A 20238-nucleotide genomic window follows, 5' to 3' on the forward strand; every position below is an offset into this window, starting at 1 on the left:
TCTGGTCATCATGGCTGCATGTGGGTGCGTAGGCCTGCACCACTTTCAGCTTGTACCTCCTATTCAGCCTAATTACTATAGCTGCTACCCTCTCGTTAATACTGTAGAACTCCTCTACTTTGCCAGCTATATCCTTATTAATGAGGAATCCCACACCTAGTTCTCCTCTATCCTCTAACCCGCGATAGCACAGTATGTGTCCGTCCTTTAGTACTGTATACGCCTCACCTGTCCTCCTAACTTCGCTAAGCCCTATCACATCCCATTTAATTCCGCTAGTTCCTCAAACAGCACTGCTAGGCTAGCCTCACTAGCTAAAGTTCTAGCGTTAAACGTTGCCAGGTTCAGATTCCAATGGCGGCCTGTCCGGATCCTTCTATGATCCGGACAACCTTCTATGATCAAACGTTTACGCATACCCCGAGATATTTGTATTCGGCCACTCGGGGTATTTCATGGCCTTGTATCGTAAGGTCCTGATCACTTGTATCGTTGAAAATCATTACACCAGACATAGTGCGCTAAAACTGAAACACAGGCTCTCTCCTTCATCTCCGCAGCAATTTCAAATCTTCCTGGCTATCTGCTAACAGTACAATATCGTCCGCATACATTAAACCAGGTAGTCGTTGCTCAACAAGTTTTCCGCCTAATCTGTACGACAGATTATAACCTATATAACTTCCGTGTAGCCTTTTTTGTGTACCTATATAAAGTATGAACAGCAGCGGTGATAGAGGACAGCCTTGCCTTAATCCTTTGTGTACCTCGACAGTTGTCGTACTCTTAATTCCTTCCCATGTTATTTCAACTTTATTTTCTCAATATATTTCCTGTAGAAAATCAATTACCTCATGACCGATACCTTCATCTTTCAATATGTTCCACAGGAGTTCCCTGTTCACGTTGTCGTATGCACCGATTATGTCCAGGGAAGCTAAATACAGAGCTCTGTTTTCCACCTTAGCTATTTCTATGCGCTGGGTAAGCACCAACAGGCTATCATCTAAGCGTCTACCACTTCTGAACCCGTTCTCAAATTCTCCGCGTATTCTGTTACTTTGTACCCATGACTGCATTTTTAAATTCACCGCCTGCATCGCCAGCCTGTGTAACACTCTAATCGCCTTTCCCTTTATAAATCAAATTCATTTTACTCTGTTTCCAGCTGTGCGGAATTTGCTTACTTGTTATGACTGCCTCCAATGCCTTTATCAGCGTTTCCTTGCCTCTTGGGCCAAGTTCATTAGTTATCTTGATTGGAATTTCGTCTATTCCTGTGGGCGTGCATTTTGGAATATTTGCTTCCGCCTTTTCCCAGTTAAGATTGGTCAGTTCTAAGCTGTTATCTATTGTGCTAGCCTGTGTTGCTCCCTCATTTGTGGCGATTACCCTATCGTCTTTTCTTAATGACTCAGCTATAACTGATGTAATGCAGTTCAGAGTGTCATCTCCCTCTAAAATTTTCCTTGGGCATCGTGAATCTCTTCCTGCTTTCTGTGATTGGCTTTGCCCAGCCAGGTTCCATAATTTTCTTGGCCCCCCTTTAGTTGCATCGCGAACTTCAGCCAGCCAGCGATCAGAGGATTTCTTTATTTTAGCCTGGACGAGGACCTGCACTTGCTGTTTCTTTTGTCGATAAGATTCCCATTTGTGGCCTATTTCCTCTTCAGATAACTGCGCCCTCTTTGTTTCTCTGTGTTCCCGTCATGCCAACCGTCGTTGTTCGATGGCCTCCCTAATTTCCTTATTCCACCAGTTTCTTAGCTTCTTCTTGCCTCTCCAGCGGTTTACTACTTTTACTTCTTTTATTCTTGTACTAATGAGTAGTTCTAACTTATTATAATCCCACTTTTCCATGGTATGTTTCTCTATTGCTTGCACTATGCTGGCCGCTATTTGCGCTATTTGTTCGTCATCTAATTTTGCGTACTCTTTTTGACTTCCCGGCATTTCTCTTTTGAGCAGGGCTCCCAAATGAAGACTAATGCGCTTATGATCACTTCCGAGGTGTACTTCCCCTCTTCGTTTATTTCCATTATTGCGCGCTTGCTATACATCCCCTGTGTCATAAGGCAGTAGTCAATGGTCGTCTGCCTGTTACGGGATTACCACGTGATTTGTCCCACACACTTAGTCTGTCTATTTTAATAAATAGGTTGTGTCACTCACAGAAGCCTAGCATCAACTTCCCGTTACAATCTGTGTATCCATCCACATCCTCGATGTGGCCATTCATGTCACCCAGAAGAATAATATCGGCACCTTCTCCAAACTGCTTTATATCGTCATTGAGACTCTTAACTATATCCTTATTTTCTTGCAAGCATTTTTCCCCTGTCCCTATATAAACTAGTCCTAGCCATGGCCTTTTACCGGCAATTTCACCTGATACCCATACATGTTCTTTGCAAGTTTATTTTATTCTTTGCCAATTTGTTCCTTGATGTATCAGCATACCTACCCCTCCTCCATTCATCTCCGTTGTTCTTCTGTTGCTCCCTTCTCAGATATAGCTATCAATAAATGGTGAATCTTCCATATCCCTGTGATGTTGTTGTTGTGCCTCAAATACAATGACTTATACCCACGGTGGGGGATAGGCCAGGGTTTGATGCTGATCCAAACAGGAAAAAACTCATGCAGGTTTATCTCAAGCGGCTCATAATTATAGAGGAATCGGAGAGAAAAAGAAAATCACGAATTTTGAGACATCTTGAGGAAATCGGAGTGAAACTCGAGGAAACGAAGCGGTTTGGGTTTTTTAAATATAGAGGAATCGGAGAGAAAAAGAAAATCACGGATTTTGAGACATCTTGAGGAAATCGGAGTGGGACTCGAGGAAACAAAGCGGTGTGGGTTTAATTACTAAGTTTTAAAGAATTAATCAGAAAGAAAATAATTTTGAGCGGAAAGTAAAGGCATCGAGAAGTTAACAGAAATATCTCCTTGAGATATGTCTCGCATAGCGCGTATACACCTACTTCTTTGTCCTTTGACTGGTGTTTATAACCGGGTAACTTATAACCATTTCGCTCTCTTTCTACCGCCTTGCATGTTTATGTACCTGATCCTGGTGTTGAATTTCTTTTTTGAAGTTTTCTTTCTGTACCTCCTAGTGACCACCTTTTTGGGGTCAGCCGCCATTGTTACACTTTCTACTTTGCTTCTGCCTACCCGTACGCCCTGAGCCGCAGTGCACCCCTAAAAAAGCTACTGCCCGGCCTGCCAGGCGCCAGCCGATCTCGGCTCCTAGCCTTCCATTAAAATGGATGCCATCTCGTGTAAAGCCTCTGCCAAAGCCTGCTCTATGAACTTTCCTGTTTATGTTTGCCACTTCAAAGCCTTTCTCCTGGCTTAACATCCTTATCTCTCGATTAACAGCCACAACGTCCTTGCCAACTTCTCCGTTTCGCCCTTGCACATCCGGCACTGTGCACACCATGATCTGGACTTGCTGGGCTATCGCCCTTGAATCGTGAACTCCCTCCGCTAATCTTTCCACTAATTTTGTGGCTTCCCCGTTCCGGACATCATTTAGCCCCGCCGCTACCACTACCAAACTGCGCTGTGCAACATTCTCAGACAGTTCGCTCAGAAGTTCGTTCAGAAAGTTCTCAGAAAACGCACGCACCATCTGCTGACCCAGCGCCGTGCATGGCGAAGGGGGGTTTCAGTGAGTGTCTCAGGATGGCGCTACGAGTGCACGCCAATCACGAAGAAAATTTACTGGAAACGCATGGTACTGGTTTAATCCAGCATCTGTAATTTACATCCTCATAATTACTGATGTACGCCTCATTACATATCTCGAAGATACGTTACTAAGAAACCCGTGCATTCATTAGGCGCGCCTGTATTAATGTTTAAACGTCCAGTCGTCGTGGCGGTCCTTTTTAATTGTTCGTTGGAATATGTCCCAGAAGTACATAGCGTCAATGCACAGAATAAAGCAATGTTCAATTGTCTCTGGTGTACTGCACAGGCGACAATTCACCGTCCATGGCGCAAGCGCATGAAGCCATGCCTTCACAGTCAGCGTTCATGTGTGCAGATTAAAGAACAATGTTTTGCAGCATAATAAATACACATTCGTCTAACACGATTTAAAACAGTAGTGTCAAGGAACTCCAGAAAAGGTTGCCGATGCAACGGCACAGGAAATAAATACTCTGTAAGTGCCTGAAGAATCCCGGTAAAGGCCCCTCACCAGTTTGTCCAGTCGGTGCGAATAGGAAAGGCAAATGAGCACTAGGACACTTGGAAAGCACAGCTACTAAAAAGGGTGGATTTCGAATTCGAATAAGAAAAAAAAAACGCGAAACAAGCTGATGCGCGAATAAGTGAACAAGGCCTATTCCACCAGATTCTGGAGAAAGAAATAGGTTATCGCGACGCATGGGTTCCCGTTTGGAACACCATACGAAGGTAGCAAATATTCTCTGCAGCACCTGTACTTCATGAAGGATGTCTGCGGATCCCAGTAGGCTCCACTGTTGCGAATTTGGTGACGAGGAGCCCCTAGGTAGTGAAGGCCCGCAGGCCCCGCTTATGGCACTATAATGACTTGGCGTTGTAAGGACATTGACATCACACCCTACAGTATCCGTTTTTTGCCTGTGGAGGAAAACTGTGTTCCGCCATATGATCTATTTATGCTGCTGGGACTATTTAGTCTCTGGAAAAGCAGCATGATGGACCGCCACTCCGAATCACCACGGTCGGCGAAATCTTTGTTTCGTGCGTGCTTCGGTGCGGGGATGAGCCCTGGATGAGCCGCCTAGCTCGCTTCCCTATCTGGATACATGTGTGTGCCACAAACTCTTGACGTTTTGGAAGGAGGGGTCATGCAGGGGTATGTTGACTTGGTGTTTTGTGACGTAAGCGTGCTTAGATTTTCCTTTTCAGCCCTATGTCCATGCAATAAAGAAAAATAAAAAAGCCGCCGTGGCGGAGTGGAAGCGTCTTTGTCTCGAATGCCAAAGGCCCTGTTTCGATTCCCGGCCTAGCCCCAGTTTTTTTTTATTCAGTTAGTGTGCGTGCCTTCTGATTTTTACGCAACCCCCGAATATTTCCAACTCCCGGCGCTGAAAACTATAACCGCTAGTACGACGGCTTATCGACCGAACGAGATGTACATGCTGTCGCGTAAAACAGTGGTGAATGGTCTCTGGCGTATTGCACTCGCCATCCTTCGCACAAACATGCATGAAGCCATGTCTTGAGAGGGAGCGTCGATGTGTGGAGAACTTTTTTGCAGCAGATGAAATGCACATTCGCTTTACACGTTTAAAACACTGGTGTCCGATAGAACGGTACTGGAAACAAATAGTGGATAAATACATGAGTCTTCTGCCTTCTGGAGTGGCTATACAGGTAAGGCAAAGAAAATCGCGCAGTGAGGAACTTCAAACTGTCAGCAACTTCCCTAAAGAATCCTCCTAAAGGCCCCTCAAGAGCCTGTCTACTTGGTGCGAATAGGAAAGAAAAATGAATGAATTAATTAATTAATTAATGAAAGAATGAATGAATGAACTTTATTTCTCGTCATAGCGAGTGGGAACTGGGACTAAATGTACCAATAACCTGATGAAATGTCTAAGCCCCCTACAGTAAACAGTTTCGATTGTAGTGATAACGGAAGGAAATATATATATATATATATATATATATATATATATATATATATATATATATATATATATATATATATATATATATATATATATATATATATATATATATATATATATATAAAGGAAAAGTACGAAATTCACACAAGTACAGACATATTACACTTGTATGTAATACACATTACACAGCCATAATACACACATAGCACAACTGCACTCTATATATTCATTTTGTGAACGTATATACGTACATACAAACAAACAACAAACAAACAGAAAGAGAACAGAATGGCAGTGATCAAGGAATGGAAACAACACCGGCTAGTAGCAATGCCGTAAGCTCTTTTTTGAAAGTACCCAATGAAGCTATAAAAACTAACAGTTACTCAACCTTGTTTAACATTTCAGTTGACTTATATAAGAATGTCTGCTTTCCATAATTTGTTCTTGTTTCGGCATGTGTTTGATGTTTCGCCGTAGAAGGTGCTGAGATATATCTGGATTAGCCCCCGTATTCACAAACCGACCTTTACCTTCTCTTTCGAGGTCCTTACCTTTACGGCTCCTTTCCGGGTTTCAGAAACCGACCTTACCCTTAAACTGCACCTTTAGCCGCCCTTTCGGCCTCGGAAAGGGCGCATTCGCAAAGGTAGCCCCTGCATGGCCTACCTTTAGCAGCTCCTTTCGTCAATCCAACATGGAGGAATACGACGACAGCTTTTCCAAGCTCGTCGAGTTCATGGAATTTATGGAAGTCGTGAATGACGAAGTTCCCCACCGCGCAAAGCCATCGCGGAGGGTGCTTAGGGATCGCCAGAACCCGAAGGAGCATTTCGCCGACGGCGAGTTTCTCGCGAATTACCGGTTTTCGAAGCCTGCCGTGCTGGAACTGCTGTCCATGCTTCCACTGCACCGCTACCCTGACGGACGAGGTTGACCTGTGCCGCCGCTGCTGCGACTACTTATCGCCCTCCGCTTTTACGGTGCGGGGACTTTTCCAAGTTGTGACCGGCGACCTCGTCAATGTCTCCCAACCCACGGTTTCCCGGTTGGTGTCGACTGTGTTCGCCGTCATCGCAGAAACGTTCTTTCCGGCACTGGTGACATTTCCAGCGGCCGGAGATATGCACAAAGTGATGCACGCCTTTTACGGCATCGCTCAGTTTCCCGGCGTCACTGGGTGCATTGACTGCACTCATGTGCGGAGAAAGAGCCCGGGAGGAGAAAATGCCGAAGTGTTCCGGAATCGGAAATGGTATCCTTCTTCAATGTGCAGGTAAGAACTTTAAAGCTGCTGTAATACTTGTTCATTTCATGTCAAGTATGTAATTTTCACCGTGCGTCTTGGCGGGCTTCTTTATTTTTAATAGGGGGTGAAGAAAGGAAGGGGAGGCTACAGAGGAATGCAACAGAGAGAGCTGAACTGTGCATAACTAAAATAATTATCAATTCTGTTCTCCTTTATCATAGTTGAGTAAAACAAAGCAGTGCTGTGAAGCTGTAACACAAGGTATGCCACGTAACTGCTAATTCAAGGCATAACAAAAAGAAAATGCTCCAGTATTTGGCAACCTTCAATTTTGTATTCACAAAATGATTGAGGTAAGTGGTTTAACAAGTGAATTGTGCTTGTGCGTCGAAAAGAAATGCTTGCCAAAATCATATTTTCTGGTCAGCAGTCATGCGAGTAAATATGAAAATCATATTTTGTTGGGCAGAAGTCGCATGCTAGTAGATAGTACAAAGGTCATCGACTGGTAGTGTGCAAGCTACTGACAGTGCTAATTGGGGCTAGCCTGTTCACATTTGCAGAGACTCCGAGGCTTGCCGACGGCACAATCAAATACCCATATCTACACATTGCTTTATTAGGCCCTGTGACACAGCACCTTTTCAATTTTCTGAACTACTCATTGACTGATCATGAATTATGGATTATGTTAATCTTTCATCGGTGAGTTTATACAGTGACAAGAAGGTATTATGAGAAAGTAAAGGCTCAGTAAATTTGGGTGTACACGGCATAAAGTAGATAGCTGTTACGAGAACACTATGCGCAAATTGCACATCTGTTCAATGTAGCTGCAATATTCTTGAATGGAAAGGAATTGCTGTGTGTAATTTGTTTGCGACACTGTTTCTTCGCATATTTTCTGCAGGCAATAACAAGGCCCTCAGATGGAGTTTTTTGATGTGGTGGCGAGCTGGCCTGGGTCTACACATGACAGCCGTATATTTGACAACAGCCGTGCAAGGTTCTGCTACGAGGAAGGAACCATCCCAGGAGTGCTTCTCGGCGACATGGGGTATGCGTGCCGGCCTTACCTCATGACCCCCCTCAGGGAATCAGGACAGAGAGGCAGCCCAGAGTACCGGTAAGCAGAAACTATTTGGCAGAATATATAACCTCACAATAACATAACAGGTGCTCTCATCATATGGAATGATTGTTTTCATTTAGATACAACAAGGCACAGATCAAGACGAGGAATACTGTGGAGAGGGCATTTGGAATATGGAAGAGGAGATTCCCGTGCCTGGACATGAAGCTCCAAATCAACACCAGGATGTCTGCAGTTGTAATAACAGCTTGTGCTGCACTGCACAATTTTGGCCGTCGTCGTGCTACAGAGGAAATGCCTCCTGCTCTGTTGCACACAAACACCTGCAACTCTCGGCAGCCACAGCCTCAACCACAGCTGCAACCATTGCCTCTGGACTCGCAAAGTGGGTTCAGAGCCAGGGGAAGCATCATTCGGCATTACTTTACACAAAATTAGGTAATATGAATGAATGTACGTGACTCGCTCCTTCAAGAAACAATGTGTTTATTGTTATTCTATGTTGAGGTCTTTCTTCAACGCAGCAATTTTCATCTGCAGAAGTTGCATTTTAGCCTTTTTGTTCGCACTCTGGAGTGCATGCATCTCCACTGCGTGCTTCATGTGCAGCTCATGCTGTGCTTTCATGTGCTTCACCCTTAACACATGTTCTTTTCTTTTTCGTTTGCTGTCTGCTACCACAGCCTCAAGACGGGAACTCAGCTCTGTGACAAGCACAGACTCTTTTGGGGCAGGCGCAGCCTTGCGTCGCTGATAGCCAGCCGGCTGTGTAGCAGGAAGAATGACTTCACAAGTGGTGGCCAGCATCGGCGTACTGTGCTCTTCGCCGCTGCACTGTTGCTCCTGCAGGTCCTGGTTGGTGTAGGCCTCCTGGTCGTCTGGGGCAACCTCGGCAACCTCAGCAGCCTCGCCACTTTCAGCTTGACTCCTTTCCGTTGCTCGACACCATGAGAAGTCGAACTCTGAAGAATTGTTCGTAAATTAAACATGTTTCATTAAACTCTCAGTCGTGTGCTCATAACAATACAATATCTCACTACCATCGAATCAGAGATGTAGTAGTGTGCACAGTATCATAATGCCACAAATATGCCAGCTTATCTTGAGTGCATGAGAATGTTGCATTCAGAATGTGCAGCCGTAGGCACAGAGAACAGCAGTCATGTTCCCTGTAAGGCAGTAGCAGCTGTATGTTAGCAGCCATAAACAACTATTTGGCAGTTTTAAAATAATTCCATGCCAGAAAAAATTACACAGGCTTACACAAGGTAGGGAACAAAAAACAAGATGGAAACAAGAAACATCTGGTGGTATGTTTCCTTTTGTCATCTTGAGTAGTATGCAGAAAAAAAATTAAGGCAAAGCTAGACAGCTGCATATGACAACACAAGCGTCGGCATAACCAGACTGATAGAGCACACAGATGAACCTGTACAGGCTGGGAATGTTGATATTTGCAAAGTACACTGCTAGCATTCATATTGCATAGCACTTTGTGATATTAAAGTAACTCAATTCCCTCACTCCGCAAACCACAGAGTTAAGCACAGATTATTATGGCAGGTAAATTGCACAGGGCAGCATAATCCCAAAATATCTGCAACAAATTGGAAACTGCTTGTCCCTGTTCTGCCTTTTCTTTTTCAGTCCCAGTGAGGCTGCAAGATCTCATCTTCAGGCGTTCATCCCCAAACTTCCATGCTCTAGATAACGGCAAGTAGAAGGCCGCCTGAACAAGGCATGTTGGAGTTTGTCTAAGGAAACTCCAGCAAAGGCAAGGAATAAAGACATGGCCATGCTGAGGTTAAAATCCCTTGCAATATGCAGGGCTTATCTTGCTCCTGCTAACTGTGCAGGAAGTTTAACTATGCAGTCATATGCTCTCATTTGTTGGATGATGGCTAAAAAGTTGGTGCCGGCTAAGCAAGTGTGACCGCAATTTTCATTCCTACTTCCTGATCCAATAACGTGACCCCTGCGCATCCCATGCTTACAGCTTAATTTGTGTTGCAGTTGCGTGGCTGACACAGCAGAATTACCCGGTGAATTGACACGTTTTATTCACAATCAATATTGCGTGAGAAATGATTAAAAAACTTCTAAGATTTATTATGAGCGATATTTCCAACACACACATGCATTAAACTATTACCTAGCTTTCACGCCGGTATGTATAATCGGATATATATTTAAAAGTACACAAGCAAGAATCATACCATCAGCCTCCGCCTATGGCTCGGACTGCGTCGCCTCCAGCAGTGTGGCAGCGGTCGGGGTGCGCTGCAATGGTCCGCTGTTGCTGTAGCGGCTGCCGTCACTGTCAAATGGGTTATCTACCCTCGTTCCCATATGGGACGCCACGTCTCCAACGCGGTGTAATTCGTCGTCCAGCTGGCTGGGTGGTGGCGGGCCGCCCCCTGAGAAAGAGCACAGTAATTAGGCAATAATGTTACTGAAAATTCCTTAATTTTCGAGCGCCAACAAACGAGGCAAATGTCACATGAAAACAATGACTTCAGCGAAACGAAGCAAGAACGGAGCCAGAAAATGAACAACGAAACGGGACCAGAAAATGAACAACATGAGTGCGTGTATTGTTCTTTGGCATCGTTTTCGCGTCACCATCCGTGTTGCGGAAAGCTGCTTCGCAGAAAGCACAAAGGATGACAAAATTAAATGCGATGATGGAGGCAGAAAGCAAGCAATTGCTTTTTTTTAACAAGCAAAATAATGAAAGCAGAGCTCACCTGTGCCGAAAATCGCTTTCATGTCTGCTGCCTTCGCTCTTCGCCACTTTTCTTTTAAGTTGTCCCAGCGCTTGCGCAGCTGGGCCTCAGTGCGGGGCCGAACGTCGGTGCGGCAGTTGTAGGAAGGAAGGAAGGAAGGACTCAGACGTTGCTGGCACATACCCACTACGGGGGAGTGGCCAAGACACAGGCGGTTAATTACTGGATACAGGAAAGTTTTGACGGGAAAAGGAGTGGTAACAGTATGTACTGCTCAGTGAGCAGCTTCCAGGTCTTCTTCTTTTTCTCCAGGGAGGCCCCGTCGCTCTTTTTGCATTCGATCACAGACTTGTGCGTGTTTACCAACTCCCTCAGGACGCGGCGCTCGCTTTCCGTAAACGTTGTTCTTTTTTTTTTTGCTCCGTTTACACGTGTTGCAAACAAATAAACAGGCAGTAAAATTCAATATAATATATACAGATACAATATAATATATACAGAAAACTTAAATTCTAGATTTACTTATTAAAGAAAACACGAATAACCAAAAAGCACAAGCACAACGCACGAGGCACACGCACAACACACGAGGCACATGACAATAAACAAAAACGGACGTCGACTCAACAAAGCTTCTTATAGTGACCGCTGGCTATCATTGTGGCTAGACCAAAAAAAAAAAAAGGTGCGTCAAAATTACAGCTATGTTACCTGATTTCGCCTAATAAATGTGTATTACATCTCCCGTATTTGTTTAACTACTTTTTATAGGATAGAAAAAAGTTATGAGTGCATGCAACAATGACGGAAGCTTTAATAATTTTTTAGCCTCGCTACCATGCCTCTTACTTCCGCGGGTAAGGGCGCTTTCCGTACGGACGCCGAAAGGTAGGTTTCTGAAGCGCGGCTTCACCTTTCCCGTACCTTCCACTTTCGGTGACCTTTACGAAAGTCGCCTCTCGAATGAAGGTAAGGTAAAGGTAAGGCCCTTTTGTGAATACGGCGGTAGATGTTTTAAAAAATAGTTTCTGCTTTTGTACTGTAAGCAGGAACTTCTTATAATAAATTTTGCCAGCGTGAAGAAGACTGTCGTGTCCGGAAGTTGTTGTCAATGCAGCAAAAGACACGCGATAATTTCACAGTGTTTATTTACTACTAAAGAGGGTGCGACCAGCGTCGACCGAGGCGGAAGCCGAACTGCTGCCCGAAGGACAGAGGGGACGGCGCGGCGTCCACACGAGGGAGTGGCTTCCCAGAACAAGAGGGCGCGGGAGCCCGCCGTGGGGGGCATCTTGCGACGGCGCGCGAAGAGGGGCAAGTGGCTGTTAGAAAAGAACACTGGTTGCACAGAACAGAACGAAAGAAGGGGACACAGCACAAGGGACACAACAAATAATAATTGGTTTTGGGGGGAAGGAAATGGCGCAGTATCTGTCTCATATATCGTTGGACACCTGAACCACGCCGCAAGGGAAGGGATAAAGGAGGGAGTGAAAGAAGAAAGGAAGGAAGAGGTGCCGTAGTGGAGGGCTCCGGAATAATTTCGACCACCTGGGGATCATTAACGTGCGCTGACATCGCACAGCACACGGGCGCCTTAGCGTTTTTCCTCCATAAAAACGCAGCCGCCGCGGTCGGGTTCGAACCCGGGAACTCCGGATCAGTAGTCGAGCGCCCTAACCACTGAGCCACCGCGGCGGGTCACTGCTGTAAATATGAAGGATGCATTTTTGCAAAAGAATGGGCTTGTTTCAGTTCGTTGTTGTTGTTCCCCACACCAAGATCCCTTAGTTTTGAATAAAAAAGGACATTGTATAACTGTTGTTTGAGCCAAAGAGGAATTAGGTGGGCTATTCTTTTAATAATACCTATGGATTTAGAAAGATCATTGCGTAACCGGCTTATATGGGAACCCCAACATAAATGTTCATCAAACCAGACAACCAAGAATTTTTCTGCCTTAACGCGGGTAACTTCCGTGTCATTAAAGTATAAGTTTAAGTCACTATGCATGTGGTGTCTCTTTCTTGTCTGTGTCCTGATTTGCGCAGCCGTTCATTTCTTCATGCATGTTTTTGTTACGAGGCCGGAATGAAATGTATATTATTTTTGCGGTATTGAGTTCTAGGCTGCTTTTGCTCAGCCATTCAGACAAATGATTTAGTTAAGTATTTGCGCTGAAAGCAAATTCGTAAATATCATTTGATGTAAAAAATACATTTGTATCATCAGCGTATATTGACAAGTCTGGTGAGTCAGGTATTCGTGCCATGTCATTTACGTATATACGGAGCAATACTGTGTCCACCTTTGAGCCATGAGGCACACCCTTTGTTAAAAGGAAAATGTCAGAAAAAAATAGAGTTGACCTGAACAAATTGCCTTCGATTCGTTAAATAGCTTCTTATTAAATCACCAGAAATACCACGTATTCCGTATATTTCTAATTTTTGTAATACCATTTTATGATGAATTGAGTCGAAAGCCTTTCTTAAACTTAAAAAAAAGTCCGAGTGTAACATGTTGTTTTTCAATGTTTTCAATTATTTTAACTTTGAAAGCCATATTGGCACTTTGAGATCATATCGTGTTTAACGAAAAAAGACCACAGCCTGTCAAATATCGCGCTTTCAAAAAGCTTTGAGAATATATTTAGGGCAGATATTAGTCGGTAATTTGAGACTACATACTTTGCACCGCCTTTATGGATTGGCGTCACTCGCGCAGTTTTTAAGGCCTGCGGAAAGATTCCTGAAGATATGGACATGTTAACAATATAAGGCAAAACTTCACTTATTTCGCTTGAGACGCACTTAATCGGCTCCGGCTGAATTCCGTCGTCTCCGGGCGAAGCAGTATACTTTTCACTTTGTCCATTAAATTCCGTATCTCCGCGCTATCTGTGGGCTGCACGAAGATAGTGCTAGCCCCTTGTGTGACATCGATTGCACGAGCTGCACTTTCATTACATACCCTTAGAGCACATGATCCAGCGTGCAGGAAATATTTATTCATGCTTGCAATTTGGCTTTCGTTCAGATGTGATGTTTGTGATCTGATACTTGGCTTTCTACTTGTTATTTTTATTCACAGCATCCCATATCAGTTTTCGTTCATTGCATATGTCTGAGAACAGCTGTTCGTAGTACTCTCTTTTAGCTTTTTTCAGTTTGCTTTGAAGCCGGTTGCTGAATTTTTTTTAAAGCTGCAAGGTCTTGTTAATCCCTTCTTTTTACAAGAATGCGTACATTGCATTTTTCTTTTTTTATGTAATTAAATAGATGACAGTCTATCCAAGGTATTCGTACCTACTTATTTCTGCTTAGTTCGCTCCGTAACGGCAAAGCCGCTTCGTAGGAGTTTTTTATGTTGGCAAGAAAGGTGTCAAAAGCTGTATTAACGTCGCGTTCGTTGTAGACCGCCTGCCACTCTATCGCCGCAATTAATTCCCGAAAGTGTTCTAGCGAGCAATCTGTTGTAGCGGCGGGTGCCGCCCAAGTACACGAACTGCTAATAATAATAATAATTGGTTTTGGAGGGAAAGGAAATGGCGCAGTATCTGTCTCATATATCGTTGGACACCTGAACCGCGCCGTAAGGGAAGGGTAAAGGAGGGAGTGAAAGAAGAAAGGAAGAGAGAGGTGCCGTAGTGGAGGGCTCCGGAATAATTTCGACCACCTGGGGATCTTTAACGTGCACTGACATCGCACAGCACACGGGCGCCTCAGCGTTTTTCTTCCATAAAAACGCAGCCGCCGCGGTCGGGTTCGAACCCGGGAACTCCGGATCAGTAGTCGAGCGCCCTAACCACTGAGCCACCGCGGCGGGGCCGAACTGCTAGCAACCAAAACCATCCCGGTTTATTGCCACATACAGTCATATATATACACATAGCGACACTGGTGCCTCTGGCGGCACGTGATCTCCAAACCGAAACCGAAACCCAAACCACATATACAACATATTCCCTTCCTTATAAAAGAAGACAGCTACATGGGTTAGTGATTTAGTAGTGGTAGTACGTTATTGCTCTTTTGCAGAATTATATTTACAGTAACAACAATGTGCTTGTCTTATGCACTTAATACAAAAATATAAAACAAAATGAGGAAAACAAGATACAACTCCATTTATGTCCATATTTCACAACATCAGCAAACTCAACACTCGTGCAGATTGTGACACGTTCATGTTCACTGCAAAACGTGTCTTTCTGTACTTAGTGACCATAGCGGTCTGGAGGTCGTCTATTCCTTGATGGCTGTACCCTACGCTGAGGTCCCGATGCTTCTGAGAAACCGCTGGCGGCAGGCGAAGTCTCTTCCGGCTCACAGCCGGTCACTGGTGACATAGGCGGCTGCTTCGCAGCAGCCACAGCTGAAGTTCCGGTTGGCGCTTCTGAAACGGGTCTCTCCAAGGTAGGCGGTGAGCTGCTTTCCCTAGCGGTGTCATTTGTCTGTTCTGGCTCACAGCCGGTCACTGGTGACATAGGCGGCTGCTTCGCAGCAGCCACAGCTGAAGTTCCGGTTGGCGCTTCTGAAACGGGTCTCTCCAAGGTGGGCGGTGAGCTGCTTTCTCTAGCGGTGTCATTTGTTTCACTCCTCTCCCCCCACACACAGATAGATGCAGAAGCTCGTGGCATCCTTGACAACTTTGAAGCGTTCCACGTTTTTCCATCATCAAGTTGGAAGGACGATTGCCCCTGCTTTCTTATCACTTTTCTTGGGCGGCTAAAAGCCAGGTCACCTTTAAAAGCAGTTTGTCTGCGTACTCGTACAAGGTCACCAACATTCACTTTGGTTTCCCTTGCGGCCCTGCGAGCGTCTGTGTATAGTTTACTGGATTGCTGCTTTTGCTTCACCCGCTCGCGTAGGCGGTGGAGCTCTGAAGTAGGGTCGGTTGCAAATATTGCTGACGGATACCAAACGACATCGAGCCGAGTCCTTGGTAGACGTCCATGCAGGAGAAGTGCTGGAGCAACTGCAGTTGTGGCATGCGGCGTACAACGGTAAATGCCCAAGTATTCTGCTACCGTTTGGCGTAAGGGACGCTGCTCGAGTGTAGCCACTTGAACAAAGCTTTTAAAAACTCTGTTGAACCGTTCTACCTGTCCGTTTGCTTGCGGGTAGTATACGGACGAATGCCGCAAGCAGATGCCGCGATTCTGCAGAAAAGCTTGGAACTCTCGAGATGAAAACTGTGGCCCGTTATCGCAAACAATTTCCTCTGGGTAACCTTCACGTGCGAACACTGACACCAAGAAGCCTGTTACTGTGCGTGTTGTGGCTTGGTTGCAAAAGTATACTTCGGGCCACTTAGAAAAGTAGTCGACCAGCGTGATCGCATATCGACAATCGTGTGGTGCTCTCACAAATGGGCCAACAATGTCCATGCCAAGCTTTAGCCACGGTTCCTTTGGTAAGGGGACCGGGTTCAATGGTGCAGCCATAACCTTCGTGCTCTTGTCCGCTGCCTAGCATATACTACACTTTTGAATAGCTAGCTCGACTTGCCTGTCCATGGCTGGCCACCAAAATTTTTCTCGCACACGTGCTTTCGTTCGTACAATTCCAGGGTGAGCCTCATGAGCAGCGGTAATTATCCGCGCTGTAAGTGATGCGGGAACCACAAGGCGTTGGCCACGCAAAATCAAATTGTCCACCACTGACAGTTCATCGCGAAGTTTGAGGAAAGGTTGAAGCTCACCCGGCAGAGATTTTTGCGCATGCCAGGACGATTCAATGTAGGCCTTGAATCGTTGCAGTGTGCTGTCTTCCGACTGGGCCTGTTCAAACTCTTCCCTGGTAATGCAAGAAGGTATAAGGGCAACTGATACAGTTTCATCTGGTAAAGTCTCTTCTTCCTGAGGAGGTGACGCAGGGAGGCGAGAGAGCGCATCTGCTACTCGATTTTGCGAACCCTTCCGGTACTTTACTGTATAGTTCTACTGCAGTAGGCGCTCCGCCCACCGTGCTATCCGCGAAGGACGCCTTCCTGGCCCTTGAGTAGACAGCAATGCGACCAAGGCTTGATGGTCAGTAAGCAACGTGAAATGGCGTCCCCACAAGTAAACATGCCACTTCTCGCACGCCCAAACACACGCAAGCGCTTCGCGTTCTCCTACTGAATATCTCCTCTCTGCAGATGAAAGCGCTCGAGAAGCAAAGGCGACAGTGTGTAGTTTCTCTCCCTCCACCTGTTGGAGAACCGCTCCAAGCCCCTGCAGTCTGAAGCGTCGGTGGAAACAACAACTGGAAGAGATGCATCGAACATCCGCAGGACTATGTTGGACGCAAGTGCCTCTTTGGTCTTTCGAAAACTGGAGTCTACCTCGCCAGACCAAACAAATGGTTGCCCCTTTCGAAGCAGAACGCGCATCGGTTCAACCATATCGGCAAAGTTGGGAACGAACCTAGAGTAGTATTCGACCAGTCCCAGGAACGATCGAAGGCTGGCTGTATTGGCGGGTGCCGGTGTATCCTTGATGGAAGCAACCTTTTCCTCCAGCGGAACAATACTACTTGCTGTGATCCTGTGACCCAAAAATGAAAGTTCCTGCGTATCGAAGATACATTTGCTGTTCAGTTTGAGTCCTGCCTCTTTAATGCGTTGAAGTACTGCTGCCCGAAAACTATAATGTCATCTATATAGAAGAGCACGCCTTTACATCCTTGCAGGGCTTTGGACATCATACTCTGAAATGCAGAAGGCGCGGAAGCCAGTCCGAAGCACACTCGTTTAAAACGAAAGAGGCCTTCGTGAGTTATAAATGCGGTCAAATCGCGACTCGCAGGGTGAAGCATGACCTGGTGGTAAGCTGATGCGAGGTATAGCTTAGAAAAATTTGTAGCCCCCACTAAACTGTGCAATAGCTCTTCTGTATGAGGAAGTGGAAAGCTGTCTATTACGACAGCTTTGTTTGCTTGTCGAAGATCTACACAGAGGCGAATACCTCCCTCTTTCTTCTTAACGACCACAATGGGTGACACCCATTCAGATGCCTCCACCCTCTCTATCACGTCCAGATTTTCCAACCGATGGAGCTCTTCCGAGACCAATGGTCGTAGCGAGAGCGGAAGGCGCCGAAGTTTGGATTGCACTGGCTGCACTGTGGATCGCGTTTTGACGTGATGCACAAAACCTTTCGCGAGGCCAAGGCCTGGATCGAAAAGAGATCCAAACTCGCCAACTAATTCCTTTGGAAGGTTAATATCCTGCACGGCTTTCGTCGGGTCAGGGCGCTGTTCCCTTCGAGAATTAGAAGTTAGCGTCGTTTCAAGGCATTGCGGAGATGACCCATCAATCTGTAGACCGAGGGCCTTGATGGCATCGATACCCAAGAGTGAGGTGCCTTGTTCTACGACGTAGAAAAGAAGGCTTGTTGTACTAGCTTTGTACGTAACGTCAGCGAAGAAGCAGCCACGAACCGGAATTGGCTATTTTGAATAGTTCAGTAACCGAACAGTCGGGGCCAAAAGTACTTGGCCTTCAAAATACTGCTTAAAAAGATCGTGTGCAACAATGGAAACTGACGACCCAGAATCTACAAGGAAAGTTATGTCCGCACGGTCAATCGAAACTGTGACGTGAACAGCGGAGCGAACGGCCGTCGTCACAGCCAGAATGCTCAAAACTTCCTCGCTAGGAGAGTCTTGGCTGTCTACCTCACGCACCGGAGCGGAGCCTCGTTTCTGGAAAACAGAGCGGAAGTGACCCATGACACCGCAATGGTGACAACGCTTGCTTTTGGCTGGACAGCGAACTGATGCTGCATTGTGCTGGGATGAACCGCAGCGGTAACAATGAGACTGGCGGTTGTGCGACCACTTCGAGCTCTCGTCGGATTCTGGTGTACGCGTAGGCGTTTTTCTTCGAGTATTTATGCGTCCAACATCTACAGAAGGAAATTCTTGCAGTTCATTGTACGCCTGCTCAAACTGCCTTGCCAGTAGTACTGCTCTAGCGAACGACAGAGACGATCCTTCAAGCAGAAGACGCTCGCGCAAGCTCCGAGACGAAATACCAGCAACGAACTGGTCACGCAGCGAATCTTCTTCGACAGGAAAAGAGCATGTAGCAGAAAGCTCCCGCAATGCAGTGATGTACTACTCATTCACTGATTCACCAGCTTGCTGAACTCGCCTACTGAAACGATGCCGTTCGGCAACAACATTGCTTGTTGCCGAAAAATGAGCATGCAGAGCGGCGACTGCGATATCGTACGACGATACTTCAGGCCTTGTGTCGCCTGTGCCCTTGCTATCTTCTGACGTTTTATCAGTAGCAGTTTGCTCACCGAGCTTGACGTTGACCAACGATGGAAGTGGTAATGTGTAAAATATGCGCTGACCTTCTACGCCGAGCCTGTGAAGAAGTAGTGCTTTGCGACGATCCGGCGTGCAGTCACGATGGAAGTGGTAATGTGTAAAATATGCGCTGACCTTCTACGCCGAGCCTGTGAAGAAGTAGTGCTTTGCGACGATCCGGCGTGCAGTCAGAGGCCCCCGAAGCAAGCACGTAGTTCTCGAAGATGCGGAACCATTGCGGCCACGCAACAGCAGGTCGACCAGGCACAGGCAGGAACGGGGGCGGCGGCGCGAGTCCAGAAATGCTCATAGCGCCGGAAAGCAAGCGGCAAAAGTCACGCCCCCCGAAATGATCCCGTCCTCGTCGCCAAGGTTGTAGCGGCGGGTGCCGCCCATGTATACGAACTGCTAGCAACCAAAACCATCCCGGTTTATTGCCACATACAGTCATATATATACACATAGCGACACTGGTGCCTCTGGCGGCAGGTGATCCCGAAACCGAAACCAAAACCACATATACAACACAATCGTTTATCATTCGGCCGTAAAAAGGCGCACGGGAAGCACCGTTGTATGATGTGAAATTCGTAAGAGAAAATAGCGGTAAATAGGCGCTTATTTCAATTGCAAGCACACCTGTAATTATACCCTCATCATTTATGTTTGTAACGCAAATCTCAATTGAAGTGGCACTATTCTTTGTAACGCGGGTTGGTAATGTAACATGGTTGCTGCAGACGTGACAAGCTAGAAGTGATTTCAGTACCCACGCCCATGTATCCGGTGAGCTCATGTCTATGTTTCGATCTCCCATGATTATCAAAAGTTCATTACTAGCGCAGGCATGCGGGAGCACTGTATCCAAAAAACTGCAAAAGCTTTCTTTGTCGCCAGTAGGAGGTCTATAGACGACCAATATCGTGGCCTTCCCTACATGTACTGTAAGGCATTCCACGTCTTCAGTAACTACGGAGAATATGTCCACTACGGTAAAACGTATCCCTTCTTTTATTTACATAGCACACCTCCTCCCCTTTGATTGGTTTTAGTTAAGTGCTGCGAGCGATAACCATTAAAATAAGGCATGGGATCATTTAGAGATTGCCACGTTTCTGTGAAAAGTACAATGTCAAATGTAATTTTTATTGATGCCATCAGGTCCTCTATTCGTCAAGTTTGTTCTTTATACTCCTGGCGTTAATATGCATGGTCATGAAACTTTTTAAAC

At 45.9% G+C, this 20238-nt stretch overlaps 1 pseudogene; it reads right to left on the reverse strand.

Annotated features, from left to right (window-relative positions):
* Positions 1-10204: 10204 nt before the first annotated feature.
* On the reverse strand, positions 10205-19317 carry LOC144098179 (uncharacterized; annotated as a pseudogene).
* Between the last annotated feature and the right edge of the window lie 921 nt (positions 19318-20238).

This window comes from Amblyomma americanum, chromosome 7, assembly GCF_052857255.1.
Source record: "Amblyomma americanum isolate KBUSLIRL-KWMA chromosome 7, ASM5285725v1, whole genome shotgun sequence".
Lineage (NCBI taxonomy): Eukaryota > Metazoa > Arthropoda > Arachnida > Ixodida > Ixodidae > Amblyomma > Amblyomma americanum.